We start from the raw sequence: 10,892 nt of genomic DNA, 5'->3' as shown, positions 1-10,892 counted from the left end.
TTCGAGTTGAGGGGCCAGGCATGGTGGCTCATGCCTGTAATCCCAGTGCTTTGGGAGGCTGAGGCGAGCGGATCACGACGTCAGGAGTTTGAGACTAGCCTGACCAACATGGTGAAACTCCGTCTCTACTAAAAATACAAAAAAAAAATAAAAATAAAAATAAAAGATTAGCTGGGCGTAGTGGCACGCACCTGTAATCCCAGGTACTCAGGAGGTTGAGGCAGGAGAGTCGCTTGAACCTGGGAGGCGGAGGTTGCAGTAAGACGAGATGGCACCACTGCACTCCAGCCTGGGCAATAGAGGGAGACTCCATCTCAAATAAATAAATAAATAAATAAATAAATAAATAAATAAATAAAATTCAAGTTGAACTGGATATCCTATATTTTATCTGGGAACCCTATTGGAGATAGAACTGGAGCATCTGCCTTTGACCCAGAGATGAAACCACCTATGGAAGACAATGGAGCTATTGTAGCAGGCCTGAAGAGCATACTTTGGGATCATTACCTGAAAAAGATATAACTTTCTTTGTAGCCACTTCTAAATACAAGTACTGTGGTATTTGAAAAACATTTTGGTGCAAGAGCTTAGCCTTTGTCCTAACCAATATGTGAAAACTTTCTTGCAATTCCAAGGATTAAAAGGATTGACCAGGTGCAGTGGCTCATGCCTGTAACCCTAGCACTTTGGGAAACCCAGGCAGGAAGATCACCTGAGCCCAGGAGTTCAATACCAGCCTGGCCAATATAGTGAGACACTGTCTCTACTAAAAAACTTTTTTTAATTAAAAAAAATTTATCATGTTTCAGGGATTATGAAAACAGAATAGTGACTTGGGGGAAGTTACTAAACTTTCATATAAGAAAAGAAATCCGGCAGGGCACGGTGGCTCGAGCCTGTAATCCCAGCACTTTGGGAGGCTGACGCGGGTGGATGACTTGAGATCAGGAGTTCAAGACCAGCCTGACCAATATGGCGAAACCCCGTCTCTACTAAAAATACCAAATTAGCCAGGCATGGTGGCGGGCACCTGTAGTCTCAGCTACTCGGGAGGCTGAGATGGGAGTACTGCTTGAACCCAGGAGGTGGAGGTTGCAGTGAGCCGAGATCACGCCACTGTACTCCAGCCTGGGCAACAACAGAGTGAGACTCTGTCTCAAAAAAGAAAAGAAATCCTACAAGCAAATCAAAGTGAATTACCTAATGCAGGGGTTGGCCAACTGTGGCACATATACCAAATCCAGTCTTCTATCTGTTATCAAGTTTTATAGAAAACAGCCACATTCATTCATTTATACGTTGTCCATCCCTGCTTTAGTACTGTAACAGCAGAGCTGAGTAGTTGCAACAGAGGTCGCGTAGCACTGCAAAGCCTAAAATGTTATCGATCTGGCCCTTTACAGAAAAAGTTTGCTGATCCCTGACCCAAAGGAAAACCATTACTCACCTAAAAATTTTTCTCAGCATTAATTGATAAGAAAAATTTCGAAGAAAACAAATAATGTGACTTAAAGATTGAATCATGTGGTCATTCACATTTAAAAGCAGCTGAAAGGCTGGGTGCAGTGGCTCATGCCTGTAATCCCAGAACTTTGGGAGACTAAGGTGTGAAGCTTGCTTGAGGCTGGGAGTTCAAGAATAGCTTGGGCTAAAAATTAGCTACCACACCCAGGTAATTTTTAAATGTTTTTGTAGAGATAGGTCTAATTATGTTGACCAGGCTGGTCTTGAATTCCCGGGCTCAAAAAATCCTTATGCCTCGGCCTCCCAAAGTGTTGGATTACAGGTGTGAGCCACTGTGCCCAACAGTTTTTTTTTTAATGAGACACACACTAAAATCTGATTTGTTTATGGCCTGCAACATTTTTCTTTTCTTTTTTTTTTTTTTTTTTTGGTTTCAAACACCAATTTGAATGAGGCTTTTTTTATACTAAAAAGTTATCTGTTGTTTATCTGATGTTCAAATTGAACTGTGTGCTCTTTGTTTTTATTTGCTAAACTTGGCAACCCTACCTCCAGTCACTGTGAATCGGGGAAGGGTCTAGGAAGGCACAGATCTAAGCCTTTTAAGGGAAGGCTTCCAGAGTGACACACAATCATTCCTGCCCACATTTCATTGCCTAGAATTTAGTCATGGCCACACCTAGACACACCTAGATAGAAAGTCTAGCTTGTTAACCAGGTGCCTAACTAAAATACTACTATTATAGGAGAAGGAGAGAACAGATTTGGGGGAACATTTAGCAGGCTACCATAGTATATCTTTGAAAAAATTTTTTTTTAGTTTCATTAGTTGTAAATTCTGTCAGAGACATCAATTTCTCTAAATCAGATTTCTGTTGTCTTCTATATTTTTCATCTCCTGTCTAATCACTTTAATCTTTGTCCTTTTCCTTTGTATTTGATGTACTTTAAAACAAATCTGTCATCCATCCCACAATTTTCTGCTAGATATTTCTTATTTTTATTTTTTAAAAATAGAGATGAGGTCTCACTGTGTTGCCCAGGCTGGTCTTGAATTCCCAGGCTCAAGTGATCCTCCCACCTTGGCCTCTGTGCTAGGATTACAGGCATGAGCCACTGTGCCCGGCCAGACATTTCTTATTTCTTCTTATTTCTAATTCATGTATTATTTCTGCAATGGTATGATTTTTCCCTCTCAATACCTTCTCTTAGCCATTCCAACATCTTTTATATTTCATTCATTCTCTTGTGATTTCACTTTTGATATATTTTATTTTCTTCGGGGTATGAAACATTTGTCTCTATATTTCTTCTGCTTACTGGGGTTAATCTTCTTCCATAATATATCTTTTCTTTTTAGAATATATTCCTTTATTTCATCTCTTCCCCAATATCACAATTTAAAATGTTTATGTCAGTCTTATTTCCTTTTCATTCATCTTTGATGAATATTTACTATCTAAAATTTCTATTTATATTGAAAGAAACAGGGTGGATGAATTATCTTTGAGGACCCCAGGCTTCTTGTTGGATTCAAGCAATGAGGAGCCACAGAAGAAAGCTGGAAGGAGGCATGAGAATGGGTTCGTAAAATGTGGTATGAGATTGGGCCCCTTCATAGTTTTAGTGTTTGTTTTTTTCTTTTTTACGTCGTAATTTTTAAAAATTAAAATATAATTGAAAAAATCTTTGAGGAGAAAGGTTATGTAAGCCTGCCATCTATCCTACTTAAGCCCAGATGTGAATTACCACATGTTGCCCTGCGATCTTTTCCTATCTGAGGGAAGAAGCCTTGGTTAGTTGACTTTTGGATTAATAAGGAATGCAAGCAATTATAGGGATAGAGGAATGGAATCTACAGTGCTAGACAATATTGAAAGATACTCAGAGTTTCTTGAATCAAGGAATAGAGAAGTCTTTAGGTGTCTTTCCTGATTCTGCTCAATGACAATGAAAGGGAAGGCTAGAACTTTTTATTTTTTTTGATGAAAAGATTTGATTACTTTGGATTAGGCCTATGATATTAAAAATCAACTGCTAGCATAGTTTCCTAGTTAAAATGTTTGGAATTTAGCATTCTATTCCAAAATGATAAAAACATATTTCAATTCTCCAGTTGTAATATGGGTTTCTCCAGATTGCACGGTATTTTCACAATGTTCCAACTCATATTTAGTAGGGTGGGTGGAAACATTTTAAAAACTGGTCTCATATTTTTAAGGAAAGTTGGAATACTTATAAATGAAAGTCACGATTCTTAGGATAAAATAAAAACTTGCACATGGATTTTTTTATTCATATTTTTTCTTAAAACATATAAATAAACTTAACAATGTTGATGACTATGACTAGCATACCACAAAATTTTAATTATGGAAATTCTAATGCTGAATAATAATTTGGATCTAAAGAAAACTTTTGATATATGATTATGGATAAACTTTGGGGTGAAATTTTATAGTTTCTACCAAGATGCAAGTGATATTAATTTTTAGGATGGTCTTATGGCTGAAAAACAGCTAAATCGCTGGCGGTAAAGTTTATTTATTTATTTATTTGAGATGGAGTGTCACTCTGTCAACCAGGCTGGGCCCTGCCTCCCAGGTTCAAGCAATTCTCCTGTCTCAGCCTCCTGAGTAAGCTGGGATTACAGGCCCGTGCCACCATGCCCAGCTAATTTTTGTAGTTTTAGTAGAGATGGGGTTTTACCATGTTGTCCAGGCTGGTCTCGAATGTCTGACCTCAAGTGATCCACCCACTCGGGCCTCCCAAAGTACTGGGATTACAGGTGTGAGCCACAGCGCCCGGCCAGAGAAGTTTCGATAAGGAGATAAAATGTGGCATTTCCGAAAGTTGAGGCCCATACCAAGTGTTCTCTTTGTGGATACCTCTTATAATTTACACTCTTTGTTTTAGGCACATTCACATAGGCCTATACATATATCTTCCTGTGACCTGTACTGTTACTGGACCTGTACAGCCAGGAATTTCTTGAGGTATAAATATTTATCAATAATAGTGACATAACCATCTTTTATTTCTTGAATAATTCTGTAGTAATTTCTATGTGTAAAAGATGTGGTAGATATTGTGGGGATGTGAAAGTAGTAAAAGCTCCAGGAATCTCCTCTAGAGAAGTTTATAATCCAGTTTAAAAAAGGAGATAATATTTAGCTAAATAAGATTTATTATTTTTTTCCCACAATATATCCGTGTAACAAGATTGTTTATAATCAAGTAACAGCAACAAAGAAACAAACAAACAAACCCAAAAATAAACACCAGTATTCTAGTCCAGAGGAGGAAAAGATGACAATAAACTGAGGGCAGATAAATTATTCAAGAATATTTATTGTGTGTGGCACTTTACTAGGCATTGTATATAATGAATTAAATAATGTCATTGCCTTCTAGAAATTAATCATCAAAGGTAGTAATCATGTGGAGAGAAATAATAAGATACATATTTAGCAAATGCAGAACAATAAATTAGTAAATCATTTACATTATTTGTTTAAAAGAGATGAAGGAAGAATCCTAGAAATTGCTGATTGTGGAGAATCATTCCCTTCTCTCAATTACAATAGTTAAATGCCTTGCAAGTGTGGTGGGATTTCTGTAGCTATTCAGTTCAACATGAAAATCTTTTGCTTTTTTTGTCCAGGCATGGTGGCTCACGCCTGTAATCCCAGCACTTTGGGAGGCCGGGGTGGGTGGATCACCTGAGGTCAGGAGTTCGAGACCAGCCTGGCCAACATGGTAAAATTCTGTCTCTACTAAAAAATACAAAAATTAGCTGGGTGTGGTGGTGCATGCCTGTCGTCCCAGCTACCGGGGAGGCTAAGGCACGAGAATCCCTTGAACCCAGGAGGCAGAGGTTGCAGTCAGCCAAGATCACACCACTGTACTCCAGCCTGGATGACAAAGTGAGACTCTGTCTCAAAAAAAAAAAAAGTCTTTTGCTTTTTCAAAGTAATATTAGCATGTAATGTGTCTTTTTGGTAATGTGTGAATAAGAAATAAACAAAACAAAACCCCTTACTCTTCTGAGGGCTATTGGTCTTAACGTAGTTTTGCAAATGCTTCAACCCAAATTGCAAATTTCATTTGTGGATTCAGTAGCAAACACTTGTGCTTCTCAGAATTGCCAGCTTCTGTTAACATATTCAGAGTAGAAATCATTCATAGATTATCATAGAATGGCCTTCTACACCAGGGGCTGGGATACTTTGCCTCTATTTTTGGCTTTGACATTTTTTCCCTTGATACTGGTTCACCAAAACAATATTATGTCATTAGCAAAGCCAACACTTACCTTTTAAGGATACAGTTCTCATCTTCAAAAATGTCTTGCCTAGATTTAGTGTATAAAGCTTTCTTGTAATTTTTATTAATATAGCTATAGTAATTTCAGAGGCTATTTCAAAGGATACTCCAAGAAGTTTGATTATAGGAAACCCACACATTTATTAGCTATACTCTAAGGAGGAAAATAGCCTTTCAAAGCAAACAAAGCTAGAATTACTGTTAGCTCTTGCTTATCCACGATATTTGAGGATAAAGAAAACTATCAAGATAGCAACCAGTTAGTTTCAATCTCCTTTCAGTTACAATGGCCCCAAAACCTATTGTTTCACCAAATCTCTCACTGAAACTAACATGTAGCCGCGTGACTGAAGTTTGGCCCCCTTTCCTTTCCCTTGCCCTCCCTCTGGTGGAGGTGTTCACAAGTGAGATGTCCATGATGGGCAGCTAAAGAGAATTCCAAGGGCTTGCACCCTCCACCAATTACGCCAATTAGCCTTTGGAATGGAGAAAAACCAGCTGCAGGCTTCCTCTTTCCAGATGCGTGGGGGGCCACACTCACTTTTTGGTCTGGTGAGAAGGCATCCAAATGATGACCAAGCGCGGTGGCTCACGCCTGTAAACCCTGAACTTTGGGAGGCTGAGGCATCATTTGTTCAAGACCAGTCTGGGTAACGTGGTGAAACCCTGTCTCTACGGGGTGGGGGCGGGGAAGAAAGAAAAATTACCCGGGTGTGGTGGCATGTGCCTGTAGTTCCAGCTACTCAGGAAGCTGAGACACCAGAATCCCTTGAGCCCAGGAGGCAGAGGTTGCAGTCAGCCGAGACTGTGCCATTGCACTCCAGCCTGGTGACAGAGTGGACCTCGTCTCAAAAACAAAAACGAACAAAACAAACAAACACAAAAAAGCATCCAAATGAGAGCTGATATTAAAATATTCTTGTTCATGGCTTCAGAAAGGAATAGACCTAATTTTTTAACTGGGTTCATATATTCCTAAACAGTATCAATAAAATGTTATAAACAGTAGGGTTCCTGTTGGGGAAATAGTACAAACTTCTGCTTTATAATAATATTTTATTTTTTGAGATGGAGTCTCGCTCTGTCACCCAGGCTGGAGTGCAGTGGCGCAATCTCGGCTCACTCCAACCTCTGCCTCCCGGGCTCAAGGGATTCTCATGCCTCAGCCTCTCAAGCAGCTGGGATTACAGGCACGTGCCACCACGCCAGGCTAATTTTTGTATTTTCAGTAGAGAAGGGGTTTCACCATGTTGCCCAGGTTAGTCTTGAACTCCCGGCCTTAAGTGATCCGCCCGCCTTGGCCTCCCAAAGTGCTGGGATTACAGACATGAGCCACCATGCCCAGCCCATAATATTTTGATTGAAATAATGTTTTTTACGTTTTAAAAGTGTCTTCTGTTGCCCAGGCTGGAGTGCGCTGGTGTGATCAAGACTCACTGCAGCTTTGACCTCCCGGGCTCAAGCGATCCTCACACCTTAGCTTTCCAAGTAGCTGGGACCACAGGCATTGGCCACCACACCTGGCTAATTAAAAAAATTTTTTTTGTAGCTATAGGGCCCCGTTATGTTGCCCAGGCTTGTTGAACTCATGGGCTCAAGTGGTCCTCCTGCCTGGGCCTGCCAAAGTGCTGAGATTACAGGCATAAGCCACCGCACCTGGCCTTAAAATTTCTTCACATCTATTATCTCATTTGATTCTCTTTAACAGTCCAGCAAGACAGGGAGGATGCTGTTACAACTCAGAGGTCCAGTAGAAGCCCAGGACACAGGTTTTTCAAATCTTAGCTGTGTGCCTTTGCACTTCTCCGTCCAGATAGCCTAATACACTTAAGATACCTAAGATAGTAACTTATCATAACAGTTCTTAAAAACATTCCCAAATTTTAGAACATCACAATTATATTTGTCCCAGGAGTAGAGTTAAATTGGCACTCAAAGACCACAATAATTAACACATAGTAAGTTAAGTGTTAGCTGTTATTATTAAAAACCCATATTAAGAGGTAGTACAGTGATTTATTTATTTATTTATTATTTTTTGAGACACAGTCTGGCTCTGTTGCCCTAGCTAGAGTGCCACACTTGGACAGGGCTCACTGCAGCCTTGAACTGCTGGGCTCAAGCGATCCTCCTGCCTCACAGCCTCCTTTGTAGCTGGGACTACGGCACATGCCACCACGCCCAGCTAACTTTTTGTTTGTACAGACGGGTCTCCCTATGTTGTCCACGCTGGTCTCAAACTCCTGGACTCAAGCGATCCTCCCACCTCAGCCTCCCAAAGTGCTGGGATTACAGGCATAAGCCACTGGGCCCAGCCTAGTATAGTGTTGTGAATAAAAGAATGGACTCTGGAGCCAGATCCCCTGGGCTTGAATCCTTGCTTCACCACCCACCTATCTCAATATGTTGTGTGTAAAGCTTTTAGAGGAGTACCTAGCAGGAGGTATTGAATTTGATAGCTCTAGTACTTAGACACATAAGTCATAATTTTCCCTAAGTTACGTGGTAAATGATGGAGTTGGATTGTAATCTTGATCCTTACATCTTATTACCTCTTATAGAAATATTGCCTCTCTAGGTTATGTTATTTTTCCATAATTCCTAGAATGTGTTTTCCTTCCTTTTCCTTCTCCTTTCATGTCCCACATTTTACTCTCCTTTATCAAACTGAAAATTTCACAATCAACATTTAAAAAATTTCTAGTGCAAAAATTTTAACCCAAAAGTCCTCAGCTGTTAGGTACGCCGTTCATGCCATGCATGCACATTTGCATGTGCAAGGAGTTGTTTTGTGCTGTAAGTTGTTTTTCCTTTCTGGACATATTCTATAAGCCCACAAGCGGTGAGCTACTTGAACCCTGAATTTCTATTCACTTCTTGTTAATTTACTCAATTGTATCTAGCACTGGATACTGCTACAGCCAGTGGGCTATTTAGTAAATTACCATCTGACTGGCAGTCCCTCCTTGTATTTTATTCTATTTTTCTTTTCTTGATTATTAGCTGACTTGTTTGGTGACAGGCTGTCAAGAACACGCAAATTTCATGGCCATATAAAAATGATCTCGTCAACGTCTTCCCTCGAATTGAAGCGGAGGATTTAGTTGTAGATTTGGTTTGGCACCTTCCACTTTAAGGAAGATGTAAACACTAAGGCGCAGGTACTCCAGCTGCAGGGAGTGTTTTTTGTCCCCGCTCCCCTGTCCCCCATAAAGAAACAGGACCTCAGGTGGTGGGCGGGCGGGGAAGGAGAAGGGATGTCTCTAAGTCTACAGGGGAGAGTGTAGAAAGAAAGAAGGAAAAGGTAAGAGGACTCCACAGTCTCTAGGTTTTGTTCTTCTTTTTTTCCCTCTGGACGGCGGTGGCAGCTGATCAGACACAATAGCTGGCAGTCCCCGGCCGCAGTGAGGATAAAAATGACCCTCAACAGCACCAGCAGGACCACCGAGAAGGGGAGGGGAGTGTGTATGGGAGGGGGCGAGGATGAGGGTGACAAGGTGACAAACGCTGCCTCTGACTGCGAGCAACTCCCCTCCAGCCCCGCGAGGCTCGGAGCCGGGGAGCCACCTCCCCGGAGCGGGGCGGGGTGGGAAGGAGAGGCCGAGGGGGCGGTGGCCTTCACCCGGGGGCGGGGAAGAGGGCGGAGGGAAGCCTGATTTACCAGCCCCTGATTGGTTCGCGTTCTCTCGTCGCGTCTCCCGATTGGGTAATTTGCAGCGGGAGATGTTGTGAGGCACGGCGGGGCGGAGCGAGCTGCCGGGGTCTGTGACAAGGCCCGGGAATTGGGTGGGGAGGGTGGCGGTTGTGCCGCGGCTCCGGAGCCGCTGTGACCTGGAGTGTGGCGGACAGAGAAGCGCAGCCGCCTCTCCACAGTTCCGCTAGCCGCGCCAAATTCGCTCAGCCGCTCTGCAGAATTTATAAAAGGGAAAGAACTGAATGAGCAACGCTTGGCTAACTTCCCCCTTCCCACCACAGGAAGAGATTTTTGCTGTGAGGCGTGAGGGGACACTCCCTTATCTGGAAGTCCCACGTCTCGTCGCAGCTTCATTGCCTTCCCGCTGCAAAAAAGGGGTGGGGGCACAATTTGCCAAGCCCTGTCCCCCAGTCTAGGACCTTTGATCCCTGGAGTCTGCAGATGTCGCTGTTATAGGCTTGTCCCCCTCTCCACCCCAGACGTCTACCACCAGGTCTCCTTTCCCGGGAGCAAGCCCATCCCTGGACGCTGCCATTCAGCGCCTGGGAGACTGCAGGGGCGGGGAGCGTCGTGTGCCTGGTTTTGGAGTGCTGGGGAGCGAGGGCTTGTAGGTCCCGCGACCCACGGGGAGGGGGCAGGCGAGCACCCCGCTCCGGCCTCCGGCTAATCCCCCTTCTCCAGCGTCGGTTCCCCGGTCCCGTGTTATTCAAGACAGAAAATATTCAGCCCCAGAGCCTCCCCTGGGGAGGGGAGGGGAAGGAGGTGGAGTGGGAGGAGGTGGATCCAGGGAGGAAGAAGCGAGAAATCCGCCCCCGGGAAACAGCTCCGCGCGGCCGCGGAGCGAGGCGCTTCTGTCACTTGGCGTTCGCGGGCGCCGGAGCTGGGCCCCGGCCCGGCCCGGCGAGGCGAGGGGAGAGTCCGGCGGCCGCCGCCCCGCCCCACGCCCTCCCGCGGCGGCCGAGAGCCCGGGGCCGGCCGGGGCAGGTCGCGGCGGTGCCTGGGAGCGGCCGGCCGGGGGCGGCGGCCTCGGAGCGCGGCGGCGGCGGCGGCGGCGGCGGGCAGCGCGGGATCGTCCGGCTGCGGGGTCCGGCTCACGCCGGGCGGGCCGGCGGGCGGGGCGCGCTGTCCCGGAGCCGGCCAGCCCCGTGCGGATCCACTCGTCCCGCTTCCTCTGGTGCGTGTCTGGTTTCTTTTCCGTCTCAGCCGAGAGGGCGCTGCGCTCGCGGGCCGTGGAGTGCCCGGCTTGCCGCGGGCTCTCTCCCTTCCCGCCACAGGCCACCCGGCCGGGCGCTGGCTCGGGGCCGGAGGGAGCCCGCGGCGGGCGCCCGGCGGGGGCGGAGGGGCCGCGCCCGCGTGTGCGGAGTAAGGGCGGGCGGCGGGGCGGAGGGAAGGGCACAAAGGCCGG

The sequence above is a fragment of the Pan troglodytes genome, chromosome 8 (genome assembly GCF_028858775.2).
Source record: "Pan troglodytes isolate AG18354 chromosome 8, NHGRI_mPanTro3-v2.0_pri, whole genome shotgun sequence".
Classification (NCBI taxonomy): Eukaryota; Metazoa; Chordata; class Mammalia; order Primates; family Hominidae; genus Pan; species Pan troglodytes.
The sequence above is the reverse complement of the archived record's forward strand: the minus strand, read 5'-3'. Positions refer to the sequence as shown.